General features: G+C 33.3%; 1 protein-coding gene across 1 annotated transcript in view; it reads right to left on the bottom strand.

The window, feature by feature from the left end:
* The window catches only part of UBE2E1 (ubiquitin conjugating enzyme E2 E1), a 534,712-nt gene that overhangs the window by 396,934 nt on the left and 117,497 nt on the right, over positions 1 to 20,281 (bottom strand). The window lies entirely within an intron of this gene.

Raw genomic sequence — 20,281 nt, 5'->3', positions numbered from 1 at the left:
TGTGGGTAGGTATTTCTCTGAATGCTTACATGAACTACTACTGCGAAGTACAAGTGATAACTATGCGAAAATAATTATATTTTTCAAGAAGTTAAATTTAAGTTTCATTAAGCTTTTAAAATCTTTGCCTAATTTCATGAAGCAATTTTTTGCCTAATTTTGTAAAGCAATTTAGTTTGAATTTAAGTATAAACTATTTACACAACAAGGTCCAATACCTTTCAGGCAAATTAGCCTGCCACTCACTCACTTTCTAAAAGAAGCATTCAATCTTTACCTGACACTACCAGGTGCCCTTCTCCTCAAGCAGCTTTTATCCCCAAGGCTGAAACATGTCAAGGGTGTATGTGCTGTGGTTATACTCTGGCTGGAGCTCAACCACATCTATGATTTGATGTCTCAACAGGTATCAAGATTAAGGCTACAGGCTCATCTTGAGCCTTCAGCTTGTCACAACCATTAAGGATCTTGTGCTGGATCAGATGGCAGACATCTTGTAGAGTTACTAAAAACAAAATGAGCCTTTGTGCTATCACTAATATATTTCCATTTAAAAACACATTAACTAGAATGTTTACTTCATTTCATATACTATAATCCTAATGACATTGCACATATATACCTAGACATAAATGTCAGATAAAATTATTTTTTCTATTCTGTGTCTAATGAGAGACAGTCACATATGCTGTTTGCAAAAATTATCCAATCTAAAGACAGACTGGAGGCTTTAAAGGTTATTACAATTTGATAGCAGATCTGGCTTTCTATATAAATGGACAGTAAATAAATTCCTGTATTGAATTATAGTACTGAAAGGCATAGGATTATGTAAATATGGTTTTATATATATAACATATACTTACATACACATTTGCATCTAAATACACATATATAAATATGTTTGTGTGTGTGTGTGTATATATATATACACAAACATACGCAGATCCACCCACTTGTAGATCTTAGTATGAACTCTGAGATATAACTGCTAGCCATATGCTCCTATCCACAGGATACATTAACTCACTCACCATTATTTTTCCTCATTTATAAATTAAATGGCTCACCTCATTCCTTTTTATCTGCCTTCTGTTATAACTGAATATGGCTTATTAGAAAGACAAAGAGATTAGTCAAGAATTCTAATCTATAGGAATGTATATATATTTTTTTCTAACAGGAAAATAATTGATCAGTTTTGGTATTCTGGCAAATCTTTTTATTTTGTAAAATATAAGTTCAGAATCCCTGCAAAACTACACTGGTGGGGCTTCATAAGACTTCATCATAGCAGCATTTTTATTGGATTTATACATGACAGTAATGTTTCTTTCAGTGTTTTATCAATGGAACAGTAGTAGTTCAGATAGAGATATGTTGCCTTTTACATGCTCCTAAGTATCATAATGTTCATGAGAAGAAAGCAATTAAAAGCAGCCTGCTATGCAGTAGAGGAGGAGTGTAATTCTCAACTCGAGTGCAAAATAAAGATGCAATCATTTCAGCAAAGTGAGGAGGAGTCCAGAAATTGTCTGTTTTTTCCTTCCACTTTTATTCTAGCACTATGTTAATGTAAATAAAAATATTTCATAATGCAAATAGTGAACCACATGTAGAGGTATTACTTGGTGGAACAGAAAATTGAGCTGTACATATGGTTTTGTAAATATTTGCATTGGCTTTTACTCATTAAATTTTTATTTTTGTTTTATTGTCAAGTTCAATATATACAGTTTAAATTTTTATCTTGACAAAAAAGTTTGTATTCTAATAGCTTTCTCATAATTATACTAATATTTAGTAAAGTATTTGATATGAAGTTTGTGTTTCTGGGACTTGATTTCAATGTTTAAATTCAGACTACTTGAAAGAAATAGGATGCATCATCAATGTTAAGGCACTGCTATATAACATTTTACCTTCAGAATTTCTTGAAATCTGTCAGAAAGACAGTATTTCTAATAGTTTTTAGAAGACTCATTCTGTTGGTAAAGAAATGAAAAACTAGTGAAATATCATTTAACATCAATATAGAGGGGAGCTGAAAATGTTCCCTTCAGCGCATTACATCTCTATAGTAAATTCTCCACAAGTCTGCACTGAATAAGTAAAATCTGTCTTTTAACTTTTCCCATCCCAAGTATCACTATTATGTCTCCCCTAAGACCTAAATTCTTAGGTTCATGGTGATATGTCAGCCATTCCCAAAGGTGGGCAGAGCAGAACAACCAAGACAATGAGATTAGACGTTCTAAAATTCAGTGAGTATTTTGGAAAAACCAGATAGTGGTGAGTCATCCTAATTCCCAAGTTTCTTTAGAGCTCAATTAAACGAAACAAACCAATAAGTGAAAAGTGGCTTTACGATACTCCAAATCCTGATGTTTAAAAAAAAAAAATGAAGGCTGAAGAGAAAAATGTACAATATTTATAATTCTAGAAAGAATTATGGACAAATTAGCTGAATATGTTTTCATGCCACACACTGGAACGTATGTGTGGTAAACATATCTTCAAATGAATGAAATAACAACATCTGAGAATAAAAGGGAAAACAGGATCTCCTGGAATCAAGCTCTTAAAGAAACAATTACATTTAAATATTCATCAATAGTAGAATAGGTAAATAAAATATTTCACACTTATAAACGGAATACAACACAAAGTGAAGAAAACGAACCAACTACAACTCCATACAATATAGATGAATCTTAAAAACATGTTGAACAAAAAAGCCAGACACTCAACTATAGTGTATGATTTTATACAGTTCAAAAACAAGTAAAAATTACAATATTTAGTAATGCATACTGAGATGATAAAACTATGAAGAAAAGACAGGGAGTGATGATCATAAAAGTCAAGATAGTGTTTGCCTTTGGGGAGAGAGAAGGGATTATGACCGAGAAAGGGAGCAGAAATCTATTTCTTGTTCTATTTCTTGGACTGGGTGGTGGTTAACGGCTGTTTGCTTTAAAAAAATTCATTTTTATATTTATTTTGTTCTCACTTTTCTAAATGTGTTATTGTTCATGTTATTTTCAAAGTTAAAAAGAAAGGTTTACCAGTGAGTTATTAATAGTTACTTGCAGTCACAACCTTGCTATACAATCTACATTGCCTTTTATTATTCAGCCATTCCATATATGTAAACTTCTGATGACAACTAGGTCTTCTATTTCCTGTGTATTCTCATAAGAGAGTAACAAAATGCTTTATATGCTTTGTAAGTATGCAAAAGACAATTTATTTTACCTGGTATTCATTCATCATAGATTCATCATACATTTATCACACTGCATTTTTTTAACTGTATTTTTTACTTTTGTCTCCCACTAATCTACCCAAATTGGGCTGTGACCATATCTCCAACACAACACCTGTCTATAACAGGGATAAAGTAATAAAAATGGTATTTTTATTATCAGGAATAGGAATAACTAACATTTACTGAGTGCTTACTATGTGCCAACTGTCAAAGTACTTTACAAGTAGTACTATTTCATGTACTCCTATTAAGAAGTTACTATTATCTCCATTTTATAGAGAAAACAAGGAAAAGAAAGGTGAAGTAACTTGTCTGAGGTCATACTCCTAGAAAATAGCAGACCTAGAGCTCTAACTCAAGTCTAACGATCTCTTGAATTCTTAAGACCACACTCTTTCCACTAAATCCTGCTGTTCTAATCTGCCATGAGACCTCGGGGTAAGTAAAGGATAATTGGAGATTTTTTCTCTAAATAAATACTAGAAAATATGAAGGTGAGAAGCTTGATCTTGGCCCAATTTCCAAGTTTTAAACCAAATCTTGAGATACTCTATCTTCTGGAAATGTCTGTTGATCAATTCATAGGCAAAGATTAAGTTCTGTCATATACTAGAAATTATTATAATTATAGCTATTATACTAATGTGTGAAATGACTAAATATAAGAAATACAGTTTAAAGTCTTTAAAAGCCTAGTAATCGAAAGAAGAGAACTATTCTTCAAACATAGAGGTGATGATTAATCTGAATACATATTTAAAGTAACAATGTTAAGAAAATCTTCCAAATTTACCAATGAAATCTGGATAATGAACATGATAGTAAATAAAGTGATTTAATTGAGTTACCTGAAATTCCATTTCATTACATTCACTTGTGTATTCAATGAAGCTATAATCAAATTGAAAACATCCACTCAAATTTTACTTTGCAAGCCGTCCTGTTTGCTCTATAATAATGCTCACATATCTATCTGCCTATGCTACTAATCATGTGGAATGACAGAAGAGTGCTAACACCCAGATTCTTCTTTCTAGTTTTGCAGATCACCATAGAATGCAGTCAACAGAAAGAAAATTGGACTACACCCTTCTAGGCATTAGAAGTCAAAAAAGATTTGGATTCACTCTTAAAAACAAACAGAAACAAAAAAAGAAGTATGACTTCCAAAATGCGGATTAGGGAGAAAATGAGAATGAGGATTCAACAAACCAGAAGAGTGACTAAGCTCAGAAGTCTACTAGTCAGAGAAATTATTTTACTCTCATTCCCCCAAATACATAGTGACTACTATTGTAAATGCTTCTTGGGTAACTCGGACGATTTATAGACAACTTATTTTAGTGTTCCATAACCTATGTTTTTAAACAAATCAAGTAATTTTTACCACCTTAGAACAAAAAGAAATAGACACAAAATCCAATGCCCATGTCTCTTCTTATCCTTAACCCAAGGCAAGAAAGTTTTAGGTGTTGAGACTCTGCCTCAAAGGGATATGGTTATTGTCAGGAAATGACCTCACTAGAATTCAGATTTAGCTGCTTCCTAGGCCCCCGTTTTCTATTATTTGGTTTGTTCTTAAGAAAAGTTATGAGGGATCAAGGCAGTTCGCAGCACATCTAAACAAGCAGCAGTCCTCCCTCCTGACCAGGTCTTAGGTTTCTTACAGGCTTCCTACCATTAACCTCATGTTATCAGAAGAAGCAGATTTATTCACTTAAACAGTCCTTTTCTCTTTGTTATTTCAGAAGTGGAGGGCTCTTTCTTCCCATTGCTTTGATTATTCCCAGGGTCCACACGAAGGGGCTAATATTGGGCTCAATTGCTTTATCTGATTTAGAGTCCAGTGCAATAATTGTAAAATCAAAGCAATTTTGTGGCAGATCACCTTAATCCAGTAAAGGATTGGGATGATTGAAGGCTGGGCTATAGACCTTCTGGGTGCTATTCTACCCTTTGGGGGGTCTCAAATGAAATCTTGGGGTGTTTATCTGGATGACTCTTTCTTAGCAATCTCTAGATTCCAATTTTTAACCTCTGTCCCCAGAAGAGTACCAGAGGTTCTGCTCAACTTCTTAGCCACTGCAGAGAATTAGGCAAATGAGCAAGAGTGAAGAGTAGAACCCAGTGTTCAGCTCCTCTCTCTGTACTTTAAATCTCTGGGATCCTGGCCCCTCAAGAGCTTACTGACTTCTCAATGCCCTCAAGCAGATTTTGTTTTGCCCCATTTTCCTAGTTGTTCTTGGCAGGAAGACATATAACTTGTTCATGTACAGCAAGCTTATTCACCATTACGAAAAGCAAAAATTTCCCAAGTTCAATTTTTTTCTGTGATAGAACTGAATCTTATCCAAACCAACCATAAAGGCATACTCATGGTGAACATGCCTAAGGACCTTAGTTAGACCATTTACACATTTAAATGAAAATATAGAATATTTTTACACACAGTACATTCAATACTAAGATAATACCACTGTACAAAATAAACAACATTCAATCCTCTCATAAAAACTATTTATCCAAAAATGATTACAAGCCCCAGGAAAGTTACTATCTCAAAGCAAAACTGTGGGTTCTGGGACTACAGTCCCCTGAACAGCACAAAGCAAGGACCATGATGTTTGCACTCATCTTCCCAAACCAAGCAGTCTGAGATTTTTGTCCATTAGGCTCAGGGCTCATCGTTTGCCTAGAGGCCAGAGTATTAAACTCCCCTTGCTTCTCTTCCCTGTTTTCACTAGTCACCAAATACAGTACATTTTAGTGCTCTAAGACAGAAGCCAGCAAATTTTTCCGTAAAAGGTCAGAAGAATTTCTGGCTTTGTATGGTTTCTGTCCAACCACTCAACTCTTGCTCTGTATGCAAAAGTAGCCATAGACAATACGTAAATGAATGTATGTGTTATAATAAAATTTTATTTATGGACACTGAAATTTGAATTTAATATCATTTCATTTTTTTTAACCATTAAAAAATTGTGAAAATCATTCTTAGCTCATTGGCTATACAAAAACAGGCAGTGGACCAGATTTGGCTTTCTGGCTATAGTTTGCTGGTCCCTGCTTGAAAGCACTGTCATTCCATAAAACTAATCAAGTCCTTGGCTCTAACATTCATTTGTCCCTTTTCCTAAACCTTTCCACTGTGCCTCTGACAGTGGTTCTCAACCTAGCATGTTATCAGAATCACCTGAGGGCTTGTTAAAACAGAGTGGAAGGCCTCACACTCAGTTTCTGACTCAGTAAATCTAAGGCAGGACTTGACAATTTACAATTCTAACAAGTGCTCAGGTGATGCTGATGCTGCTGTTTCAGGGTCCACACCTTGAGAATCACTGCTCTAGAACTTCCTCAACATTATCAGCAAACTCTAGCATATCCTCAGTCTCAGAACAGTTCCTCCACGATCTTCACTTGCCTGCAATGTACTTGTCTTCTGTATGAGAGTTCTCACTGAGATCTCCTCTCCCTCGTCCTTCATATCCAACAAAACATGTCATTACCTCTTAAATATATTTTGATCACTCCACTTCTATCCATCTCTCACCTTACTCCAAGCTCCCATCATCTTTTACTTTTAGCTTTCTGACTGAACTCCCCACATTTACTCTGCCTCATTTGAAAACATTTTGCAGAATGCACGCAGAATGATCTTTTTAGACAGATTTATTTTGATGGGTCAACTAAAAACCCAAATGTGTAACGGTACAAACACTGAATTCAGAGTTCCATGGCCTAGCTTCAGTAAGTTGGCACTCTTGGACACCGAGTGTGGAGATCTCAGCCTGCCATTTCAGGTGTGCCCGGGATAACATTTTTGTGACTGGGGCAGCATTTGCTTGCTCAGCTTTCACCCTGTACAGGATGGACATTTACTGTTTTAAGACAGCATAGCCCTGCCATCTGGCTGTGGCCCACAGTGGCTTTGCTCTCATTGGGTAAACTACATTTTGGCATTTTCTAATGGTCTCCTTGGCATTCATTTTTTTTTTTTCTGGCTTGGTTTTTGGACTGAGAGTAATTCATTTTTTATTGTGGTAAAATATACATAACGTAAACTTTGCCATTTTAACCATTTTTAGTTGTGCTATTCAGTGTCATTAAGTATATTCACAATGTTATACAACTATCACCACTATCCACTTCCTAAACCTTTATATCATCCCCAAAATAACTCCCCATCCATCCCTCTCCCTGCCCTTGGTAAACCTCTATTATACTTCCTGTTTCCATGAATTTGCCTATTATAGGTACCTCATATAAGTGGAATCATACAATATTTGTCCTTTTTATTTACTCTTAAGACTGTTTTCAGTTCTACTTCTAGGTGAGCACTGACAACTCATTGATCTTACTGATTATGTTATCTGATACAAACAGATTACTACACTATTAGATTATTCCAACCATAATGCCCATTCACCCACAGCCAAAAATAGAATAGGCTTCCATAAACAGCTATGTCAGGTATATTATTTGGTATGATTCAAAACAGGATAACTTCTGATGCATGACACAACACATACTCCATGATGCTTTTAGTAAGTTTCTCACCTTTGCCTACTTTGTCTTTAAGATTCTAGAGCTCTGTTTAGCCCAACTCAACTCTACTTAAACGAACAAGCAGGATGCCTAAATGCTTATCATTTAAACTAGTAAAACACTCCACATACTCAATGCCATTCCTATCAAAATTAAAGCAGGTGTATCTTGTACTTCATGTACTATTATTCAACTTTCTCACACCTCATGATAATCCCCATGATACACACACAACTCACTGAGTCCTCAAAGCCTCTTAATGCATAAGTGAGCCACCCCCACTGAACTATATCTGGCTTGAGAACTACTTCTTTTAGATAACAGATTTTTAGTTCTCGGCTAGTTGACTTTGGCATGGTATTGAGGAAGCATTTTAATTAAAATGATTCCCATAAGATTGAAAACATTTAGTGAGGACCAATGTATTATTTAGAGAACTATAGAGAAAACCAGGGTGTCAATACATAACAAATTAAGCAAATGCTCATTTTCAAAAGGATGGGTTTTGCTTAGAAAAAAATTATTAATTACTAGAATCCAGGTATATTTCTTAAAAAGCCACACTAAAAGATCTTAATTTTCTTCTTTTATTTATTTATTGCTGACACCTGACGAATTCTAAGGCCACAGTATACCAAGATTTATTTGCTGAGCTGTCATATGATACACAAGACTGAAAAATATATAGATTCTTAATTGAAGGATCAAATCCAAACAGTGCCAATCAATGGTTTGAGATCAACTTGTAACTTGTATGGCATGCTTTGAAACTTGTGGAGTACCCTTTAACACTTATTGGGTAATTTTCATAAACAAAACAAAACAAAACACAAAAATGATAAATATACATCTGTTAAAAAGTTAGAAAGGACAGCAATATCAGAATTAATGTTTCAAAAGTTTGTAAAGACGTGAAAGATACAATAAAAACACAATGAATTCTTTCAACATTTATCAAGGCCTTACTGTATCCAGTGCCAGGAACTGGGAATATGAATAAGTCTCAGTTTATAAAAACTGTAAAACTTTGGGAGATCTGGCCCACAGACTGTCTTATTCTGTCTAATCAATATGAGGTATTTTTTAATTGTATGAGGTCAAAAGTTAAAAATCAGAAGACTTATCACAAAGATATACATACCTAACTTCTGTTAAAAAACAAAAGTAACTGGAAAAATGACACCAGGGTTCTTATCTAGCAACAACTGGTTGAGTTGCACAGTGGCATTTTGATGGAGTATGTGCTCTCTAGTCCACTGCAATTCCCTACTATTCACACTCCCTACTATTTACACCCATCTATTTTACTTCACTATCTACTTGATCTCTGCAGGCATCATGGTATAAAGTACAACTAAGTACTGTCTTGCCAGAAGGACTTCTTTTAACATTGCAGGGCTCATATATACCATGGAATATTATTCAGCCATTAAAAAAAATAAAATCCTACCATTTGCAAAGACATAGATGGACCTAGAGGTTATTGCGCTGAGTGAAATAAGTCAGAGAAAGATAAATACCGTATTATTTCACTTATGTGTGGAATCCAAGGAACAAAAAGACAAACTAATCAAAAACAGACTCACAAATATAGAGGACAATCTGGTGACGGCCAGAAGGGAGGGGGTTTGGGAGACTGAGAGAATGGGGTGAAAGGTTAAAGAAGTACAAATTAGTAGTTGACAGATGAACACGGAAATGGCGAGCATGGCATAGGGAATGCAATTAGTATTAATGTAATGGCTAGGTGGAGAGCCAGAGGAGAGAAAGAACAATTAGGGGAATCATTTTATAAACTATATAAATGTCTAACCAATGTACTGTATATTTGAAACTAATAGAATGAAATAAAAATCCATAGCAGAATAAACAAAAGAACAGAAATTTTTAGTAAAAGACACAAAAAGATCTCAAGAGAAAATCCCCAGGTATGGCACAAACCCATCGGGCTGCTGGTATTGGATAGATCCTTGTAAAGGTCTTGATACACACAACTAGAAGTGTGTCTTCCAGAGCACAGGATGTGGAGAGGCTGAAACTGAGACTCCTGCATAAAGCTGAGAATCTTCAAGAGCTGCTCTGTTCCTTAAAAGAGTGCTTGAAAAAAATCACCCACTGATTTGGGTTCTAAAGGAAGAAAAATCACCACTGAGATATAAAAACACCAGACCTGGACCATACGCAGCTATGGTACTTGTATCATACTACCCATTTTTACTAAATGATATTCTTATCTACAGTTTTCCCTTATTAAGCTTGTGAAAAGGCAGGGTTAAAACTTAATTTTTTTCCCCTTTACATACCAATTTTCGAAATAAGGAATTGGCATAATAGTAACCTTCAATGTTGGCAAATAAATTTTGGGTCAGCTCTGTCTCAGTATTACAAAGAAGTCATGGATTTTTTTTTTTTGTTTTTTGTTTTTTGGGTTTATTCAATGTTAAATTAATTACATTTGATTGTCTCTCTTAACTCCATCGTTATTGCATCTTTTAATTCCAAATTATCTCAGATTTACACAGTGGGACTTTTGAGCCCTTTTAGCACACTATCAGGTTGGTCTGCCAGGGTTTCCTTGTGTTTTGGCACTAGATTATCCCAGGCTCATTTTGTATTTTCCCTCTTCACATCTGGAATCAGCTGTTTCTTTCCTGGGGAGTGGTAATTAAAGAGCAAGACTTGGGTACCAGGTACACTCACTGCAACTGGGATGTCCTTGCTTCTGGCCATTTTCTATGGGCAGAACAGGAAATATGTTTTTTAAATATTTGAAGTTCATATTGATAGTATCAATTCAAATTTGACATTACAGGGTTTTTTCCCTAAATTTCTTTCATTTTATATTCGTAACTTTCTCTTAAACCAAATATCTTGGATTTTATAACATGCTTTTATCTATTTTATACATAAACATTTAAAAAATTTAAAGTCACAATATTAATATTATTAATAAAAATACTGAAGAAAAGTTCAGATTTCTTCAGTTTTATGTTCTTAAAATATAACTCACTAAAGATTTCCCACCTTTTTCATATACCAAATTTCCATATGTTCTAAGACTTATGTAGTCTAAGACTTTTACATTCTGTTCTATTTAGATTCATTCTTTTATCTGCCTAGGAATAAATGAATTTTAATAAATATGTGATAAGTCGAATGAATCTCTAATTAGTAAATGTAAGGAATAGCGGACATATTTTTGGATAGAAAAGACTCTAAGGGCTTGTTTTCTTTTGGTTGTTCAATCATTTTTCAGTTTATATTCTGGCAAAAAAATGGCTAGAACTTAGAGTTTTGTTTTCAAGTTGCAAAAGGAAAAACTATCTTAATGTTCTGAGAGGACTTGAAAGTGATAAGCATGAACTAGGTGTCTGAGTCGATTACAAGCAGCAATTTTAGGGATTTCATACCAAAATTTCAGTTCTATAACTAAAAATTTACATATTGTTTTCAATTTTTAAAATCAAGTTCGGATAAGAAATATTTAGGTATCCCCCTAAAAAAAATTGCATTTGCTTACCCTAGAGCATAGTTTAATGTACAGAGCTTTCTAAGAAAGCTGACTACAAAGGATATCTGCATAAGCAAACAAGATAAATTCAATAGGTATCTCCTGAATAACTTTCCTGAAAGAGTAATTTGTTTTTTGGGTTAATAAAGATAGCTTTGCTTAGTATTACTAAATGGCATAAAGAAACTAGTAAAATGACTGTTCTAGGGAACCTCACATAATCTTTAAAAAGTTGTCAGTTTTATGATGAGTCAGTTTAATACTGGGAAATCAAATATAGAAATCAGAAACGATGAAACTAATCAATCACCTTTGATCTTTGTGTTCTCAGTGTATTTCCATTTTCTTTCAAAAATACTAGTTCGATATTTAAATAAACAGAATGGGAGCTAATAATGTCAATGTACTGTTTCTTAATATATTAAATAATCTGAAATATTTCATTAGTATTAGAGTATTACCATGTAGCTTTTCAATAAAATAAAGACATACTACATATATTTTATTATTAAAAACTTTAAAATTCCTCAGACATTTTTCTTTAAAGTGAGCTTACATTTCGGTAAAAATGCATTTGTAAATAGACACCATCATGCTGCCATAAGGTTTGCAAGATATGTTTTCTCCTCTAATGTACTAAAATTAACAGGGCTCTCTATGACTAGAGGCTTCTGAGAACAAACAATGTTAATTAGCATACAGAATATCCCCCAAACACCAATATTTTAAAATAGACCAGAAGCGAGAATTCTACATGTGAAATATGCTACATATTTTACTGTCAACCATAAAAAATAAATACAATCTAACTACAGAAGCAGGCAAATATTGAGAAATATTGTTTAAATAGTATAAGCAGTCTTTTTCACTAATAGTTTTACAGTATTTGCTCCATAAATGATTATGAATTAAGATTGCAAAGAAGGGCAACAAAGCACAGACTTGTACGGCCTAAATTTCTTTGAAAAACATCTGGTACTTTTTCTTAGGTTTCTGAGGATTACCAGGTGGTTTGGAATAATTGTGTATAAGGTCATATTCCATTAATCTGAAGCTCAGTTTCAGTTTTTCAGGAATTTATTCTTTGTCCTTTTTATGAACTATTCCTCCCACTAGCAGTTATTCTAAAGGAAATATATGGTTATTTTTGTCAAAATGTTTGTTCTGTAATTTATTATTTATATCTTGTTACTTCTGAAAAGGAAATGCATTTATGTCATTAAAATAAAGCACTGAAAAACATGTTAAAAATCATGTGGCTACTACAGTCTAAAAACTATAATAAGACCATTCAAAGAAAGAAAAATAAACAAGACCTATTTAAGGAAAGGAAGAAAAGTAAGTTGTGACAGAAAGCTAGGCTAAGAAAAATGGCTGCATTTGGACACAAAACAGCATTGAGCTTCCTGGCAGCCAGTGTTTTTTGCTAATATGGGTATCTGTCTAGAAACTCTATCAGGGGATGCTTTTATTTGCAGATAGGATTGGTATTTAGGTACCCAGAGGACCACTTCTAGGTGTCAACCAAATGTATTTCACTAAAGATTCAAATCACTGATAATTTTAGAGAAAACCAACACTTTTAAAAGACTTCTTGGTGCTTTAAAAAAAAAAAAGATGATAGGTGTACATGCTCTTAGCTCTGGAAAATACAGCTATGCATTTCAATATATAGGTGACAAAAGCATTTATTCTGAAGCAGTTATCTATGAAAAAAATTAGGAAAAGTGTGATGCTGGCAATTTATTCTTATTTCCTCTCCATCTCCATCGTGGGTCCCACCATTACCTCTGTGTTGGTGTTATTGAATACTGAATAGATCATTGCTTCAGCTTGATCTGAAGTAGGAAAGAGCCCTAGACAACTCTCTGAGATCAGTGGTTTTCAAACTGGTCTACAGGGTCATGAGCTCCTAGAGCTTTGAAGAAAAAGTTCTCTTTCAGATTAAATATTTAAAACCCCCATGCTCAATACCTCTTAATTAGCAGTGTTCAACGAACATGGTATTTGTCCCTTTGAAAGGCCAAAACCTTGAAGGAATAAGTTATAGGACATTTGAGTGACCAGCCTTGCATATTTCCTTTCCTTGGAGAATTTTGAGAGTTATTAGGGCTAAAAAGAGATTATGGCACTCCACATTTGTGATGAGAAGAGGAAACCTCGGGAAAGGTTTTCTGGCACAAAATCACAGCACCTACCTCCTTGACTTTTTTTTTTCACCTGATAAAGAAAAAATTAAGAAGACCTATAAAGCTTCCCTAGCATCCAAATATTTTGATTGAACAGTCGGAGTGGTGAATGAAAGTATTAAAATTATTTTGGAACTATTTGTAATCCTGGGTATTATTACTGTTAGTAGTAGTCATGAGTAATGGTTGGAACAGTAGCATCTAGTAGTAGTTTGCAGTCTACAAAGACTTTATAGTTTACTTTGCGTATGTATAATGTCACTTAATATTTAAAATAACTACGTAGATATATTTGTCATCACCCCATTTAACAGATGAATAAATCAAGGCTTATAGAGATTAAGTAACTAACCATGATAACACATATACAAGAACCTGAGACACAAATTCAGATCATATGAGCTCAAATCTCATATTCTTTCAACTACCATTTGTTAAATTAAAAGTTTCAGTTGCTAGTACATTTTGTCCACTAAGAAAGAGCAATATAAACTTCATTCTTCATATTATTTGGGGGGGGGGTGGTAACAGGTTCTAGCTCTACCCAAGGCTTAAATTAAAATGTGTACTATCATTAGTAACAAGCCACTTTAGTAAGAAAACAGTATGTGATTTTTCTTTTAAAGATAGCTTTAAAATTTTCTTCATCTTTACTGTACTAAAGCTGACTTGTATTTTTGTAGTGATTATTTTTATTGCTTTAGTCTTCTGAGGTTATAAGGAAAGATTTTGAGAAATGTCTTTATCCTGCCATTTCTTTTGAGCCTTCGAGACCTCTTTCTTCATCACTACTGATGGGGCATTGTCACTGCTATAAATATCCTACAATTGAGTATTGGTGGCATCTACTTAAAGGAAAAAAAATCACTGAACAAAAACAGATCAAAATATTCATTTCATTCTTTTCTAATGACCAAAAAATTCAAAACAAAACAAGATATGGTAATTGAAGAAATGGTAACTCTCAAGTACCTTTTAAATAACCTAGAATGAATTTTGAACAGGAATACATCTCAAATAAGAATGTAAGCAAGGAAATAATGGCAAATAGTCAATAAACCACATTAGCATACCTCTGTGCTAATTAAAAATCAATTTTATTATTATGATTTTTCTTTCTCCTGAGATGATATTTCCAAAATCCACAGGAGTAACCCTTGTAATGTCTTTTTTCTGGATGAGTGCACATTCTGCCACAGGCTCTGGAATGAGGCAATTAGCTATATGATTAAACCAAAAGATCTGCTACTGAGATGTGAATTATCCAGATTAGCTGTCCCTTCTGTTTAAAATTCAGCTAATTTGTCAGTTTTTTTCTTTGATTTTATATAGAGATCTTTGTATTTACGATTCAATCAAGACTTTTATTGTGTGCAAAGTTGAGAGAAATAACGCTATAGGAGCCTTAAAAGCTCTGGCAAAGACGCACATAAATGAATACCATTCCTAAATACAAGGATTGGTTTTCCAGTTGTATGAATTATCCAGGCATCTTTCTTCCTCCTTTGCTGTGCTTTAAATCAATGGGTCATTCTGTGGTTCTCAAATATACTTCCTTAATGGTTTGGTGAATCCTTGTAGTTTGAAGACAGGAGACTTCTGCCACCAATTAAGAAGAAAAGACAAAGGAAAAAATTGGGGGAGACTGACTCTGGTTTTCAGTAGTCTAGTCTATTTCTGCACTTCCTTTTTATTGATTTAAATAAAGACAAAGACATTTATTTTGACCAAATATTAGGGTTTTTTTTGAGGGAGTAGATTTCTGAAGTAATATAAACTACAGTATTAGTTCTTAGATCAGCAGACTAATACAGACCATCATTTCATAGGAGTGTTAATGGATGTCCTACACAAATATGGTTCCATTTTCAAAAAGCTGACATACAGGGAGTTAAACTGTAACAGATGTCTTTACTACTGGACTTTTTAGAAATATATATGCTAGTGTCCATTGAAAGGGATATGGTATATAGAATTTTTTAAAGATTCACTTCACCATGGAATACTTTTTTAATGGACTATTCATTAACCTTTCACAGACTGGGAAAATGCTGCCTTTTATATCAATTGTAAAAAAGCAATAAGGCTACAAAATTCCAAATATTTGTTTGAAATATAAAGCACTGATTGAATCAACCTCAAATGTGTAAACTCTGTATTTGAGGATTATATTAAAAAACAGTTTCTATATGCCAACCTGCAGGTTAGCTCATTGGTAAACTGGCAGATAGAATCTATCTAAATATTTTTTTAAAGTTTGACATAGAGTTTACAAATGAGGCTTAAAATAAGAAGCAAACATTGTGTATGTATATATATTATTTCATACAATGCTTTGTGAAAAGCAGTGTTTATTAAAAATGCATTAATCTATCTGTCCATGACTTATAATCAGTAAAATTAACCAAAAACCACAAATGGAAAAATACCCCTGCAGTTTTTTGGATTTTAGATGAATTAAATACCTTAAATGGGGGAAAAGAGAAAATGTTTACAAATTTGTCATTTTAATTTTGAGTGTATAGAAAGTATTTTTGTTTTCGACTGGGTGGATTTGCTAATAATCCTATTCAAAATATTGACTTGGAAGGTGAATTCTTTCAAATAAAATGAAGATTTGACTTTTTTCTTATTTAAACAAATACCCACATGCAGTAGCACATATATTTGAAATAAAGCTTGCTCCTGAAACACTAATGCTACATTTTATCTATGGACTTTTTAAGTATTTTTAATACTGTTGTTAATTTGATATTTTATTTTATTAATAGATACTAAGTCAGTTTTGTCCTAAGTATTCTGTGGCTATACAGGAAACATAATTAGTTTTGAATAAAACTTTTAGATGCTTTATTCTAAATAATGCCCAACAATGAAATTATCTGATTCTGGAGATGGATGGTGGTGATAGTTGCACAACAATGTGAATGTACTTAATGCCACTGAACTGTGCACATAAAAATGATTAAAAGGGCAAATGTTATGTTTGTATGTCTTACCAAAATTTAAAAACATTTGATTACAAAAGTAAATTTTTATTATAGAAAATTTAGAAAAGTGAAAAACTCAAGAAAGATAACCATGTGAACAATTTGGTATACCTAGACTTCTTGTTTCAATTTTACTTGTTTTCGTGAGTTTATATATATTTTATACATTTAAAATAATCTTTCAAGGTTTTAAAAAACATATAGAATTCATTAGGCTTGCTTTCAACTTATATTTTACACTTATATTTAATCCACAGTAAATATCTGCAGTAATAATATCAAATATAGTAAAACTTTGTCATTTGAAACTCATTAGTTTAACTTTGTTTTATATTTAGATGAAATAAAAGTGAATGTAAGGTTTCCTTATTTCTAATAAAGCAAAGTATATATTAATCCATGTTTAATTTTATGCAGTGTATTAACCACTGAGTGAAATTAAATGAATGACTGTTTTATTAAAGAGTCACAATTATTATTATGCACAAAGTAAAAGGTAAAGTTTGACTTTGCTCTACTTTGTCCCAAATATTGGTGACATAGTAGTTAGTATAAGCCTCGATGCCTCGAAACATCAAATACTATCTTCATTATTCAGTCATCAGTGATTAAAGCAAGACTGGTTCATCCTCTCAGGATACTTGTGCTCTTGAGCAAGACTCTCATTTTTGCTTATTATTAAAAGTGAGAGGAACATTTCATTTTTTAATTTCTATAAAAATTAATATTATTTAGCTTTTATATTATGGTTTTGAAATCAGTAGTTTGCTAAAATGTTGCTTTAGGCATCCCAAGGTGCAAGGAAATAATAACTGTACTATAAAGGAAAAGAAAGAAGGAAAAAGGATGGAAGAAAAAAACAGTTGTAATGAAGTATAGTCCACTTCATATGTCACTTCTTAAGAAATAAATTCTGATTTTATAAGTATCTACAAGAAAAACAGTCAATCTTTCCCAACTTCCTATAGACTAATTATTTTGATGGGAAAATACATTTAAAGGCTCCTTTATGCTTGGTTAGTTTTCTTCAACCACAATAAAACTTCCGGCCGAATCTACTGAACTGAAAATACAAAATCAGCGGCAGTAACAAAATATCTCAAAATTTTCAATCACCATCTCTCTTAAACAGACTGGTCTTTGTGTTAGTGTTTAAGCCAACATAAATTATCTTGAATGTAAAACTGCAGCAGGTACAAAGCAGGCTAACGTAGATATTGAATATTTGAAGCAGCTAGATTTAAAATAACTGATGATTAGCAAAATCTAATAAAGAACTTTGGATAGAGGAAGAGTTGATGAGGATTTTTTTTATTATGTGTTTGGATTTTAGGCTTTAAAAAAATCTTTTTTATTTTTATTTTTTTTTACTTTTTTTAATGGCTCTAGACTCATTGTATAAACCAATTTTAACCCTTCTCTATTTGCTGAATAAGAATAGGGCTGCTTGCTACCTTATCGTGATATTTCCAATACTGTAAGGAAATATAATGCCGCAGAAAGGAATCAGAAGTCTCCATATCCATAAAAATTATACAAAGGTTAGTTTCTATGTATTCTGAATCATGATGTGGTTTTAGCACCTAACATTTTAAGACAATATTTTTAGTTTATTTATTTGTTTACTTAGGGTTCAGGCATTCATTCATTATCAGTTGAGCCCTGTTTTTGTGCCATGCACTGTTTTGGATACTGGGAATAAAACAGTGCACAATACAGACAACATCCCTTCTTTTAAGGCATTTATAATCTAGTTGGGAAAGTAGGCTTTGAAGAAGTTAATAGCAAATATATTCAGTATAAGTTGTCATTGAGAAATGCCAAGTGCTTTGGGATGATTTGACATGGGAGTCTAACCCAGACTGGGAGTCGAGGACAACTTTACTGATAAATGACATTTAATCTGAGACCTGAATGACATTTAGAAGTTAGTGGGACTAAGGAGGATATAGAGAGAAGACCTGGTGGTGGGGCATGCCTGTGCAAGACCTGGAGTGTAAAAAAGCAACTCAAAGAAGGTTAATACAGTCGTGGAACACAGGAAATAAGGGGAGGGATTACTGTACATCTTGAAGCTTAGAAAGATTAGTAAAAGTTAGATCATGAAGGGTGTTTTATGCTATGTTGAAGATTTTAGACTTTACCTGAAATACAGGGAAAGTCATCAGAGAGTGAGAGCTATTAAATAATCAGATTTTTATATTTAAAGGATCACTGACTGAGTGAGAGAGAGTAAAACTGAATGTGGGGAATCTTCCAGAAGGCAATGCCAGTGGTTTAGCTGACAGATATGGTAGGTTGGGGAGAAGAAAAGCAAGGAGCTTGAGAGCTATTGGGAGATACAATTAACAAAGCTTGGTAGCTGAGAAAAGATGGCTGCAGAGTTCTTCCTGGTGGTACCATTTATTACCAAAATGGACTGAAAATAAGTTTTTGGACATGTTATTTGTGCATTTTAGAATCTAACTAGGCTCATCAAAAACTCAAAAAAATCTAAAGTGTGACTTAGCAATTCTGAAACTATTTTATGCGTATCTAAGATTGAGTAAATAAATATATTGTAGATATTAAGAGTTGAGTTTCTTATGTCAGAGAAAGGAGCTACAAATAACTCCTTATTTGTAGAGAGAAAGCTATGATTAACCTTGTGTTAGACTGGAACTGGATATTACTATAAGTAAGTGGCTTTATATAGAGAAATAAGACTGATTGTATATGTGTATACATTATATGTTTCCTACCTCGGTTTATGAAAGGGCCTAGAAGCAATTATGGTACCACTGAGTACACTTAAGTGCCCAGATCTTGGTTTCTAAGTCCTAAACACCAATAAAAGGAACTAGGGCTCCTCTAGAGAAAGAGCTGGCTTCTGAACGGGGAGCAGAGGAAATATGGGATGTTCCTGAAAGATCCTGTGTGCCTGAAAGTAAGGAAATGTTAAAAAAAAAAAAAAAAATCATGGAAGCATATCAAAGTGCAGAGGAGCTCTCAGTGGCCAAACTGGGGACAATCTAAGCAATGAGAGCAATGGATTATAATTCATAGAATAAAAATAAATATTCAGATATAACTAAGTAAATAAATAGGGAAAAAGGGAAAGCTCTTCCTTGCCATACAGAACTCCCAATTATACATGTAGAAGAAATGACAAATAGAGACTCACCATTTGAGAAACAGTACAGTAATAACTGTTTCTGGCGAGAATCACCAGTTAGTGGAAGATATAGTATGATTATAAACAGGATAATTACATAGTCACAAAGTATCTCACTACAAGATAATAATTACAAGGGGAAACATAGTAACTTTAGAGTGGACAAAGTGATACCTCCTTAACCAAGTGATCAAAGTAGACATTATTAATGAGATATATGGATATTATGAACTTACTGATACAATGTACTGAAAAGGACACATCACTTTGTTGGTTTTCTTGCCAAAAATTTATAACCTGAATTTAAACATAAAAAAAAAAAAAATCAGACAAACCTAAACTGAGGGCCACAGTATAAATTTACTGACCAGTATTCTTCAAAAGTATCACGATTATAAAAGATGAACAGAGGAACTGTGCTAGATTAAAGGAAGCTAAGGAGATCTGACAACTAACTGCAACTACGGGAAGCGGGTGGGATGCTCCTGAACTGGCTCCTAGACCAGAAGAATGTCAGGACAATTAACAAAATTTGAATAAAGGTCTGTAGATTTTGGTTAGTACAGTCAATATTAATTTTCTGATTTAGTATTTGTATTGTAGTTATATAAAATGTTAACA

Source organism: Pteropus vampyrus, unplaced genomic scaffold (genome assembly GCF_000151845.1).
Source record: "Pteropus vampyrus isolate Shadow unplaced genomic scaffold, Pvam_2.0 Scaffold1, whole genome shotgun sequence".
In the NCBI taxonomy this organism is placed as follows: domain Eukaryota; kingdom Metazoa; phylum Chordata; class Mammalia; order Chiroptera; family Pteropodidae; genus Pteropus; species Pteropus vampyrus.
The sequence above is the reverse complement of the archived record's forward strand: the minus strand, read 5'-3'. Positions and strand labels throughout refer to the sequence as shown.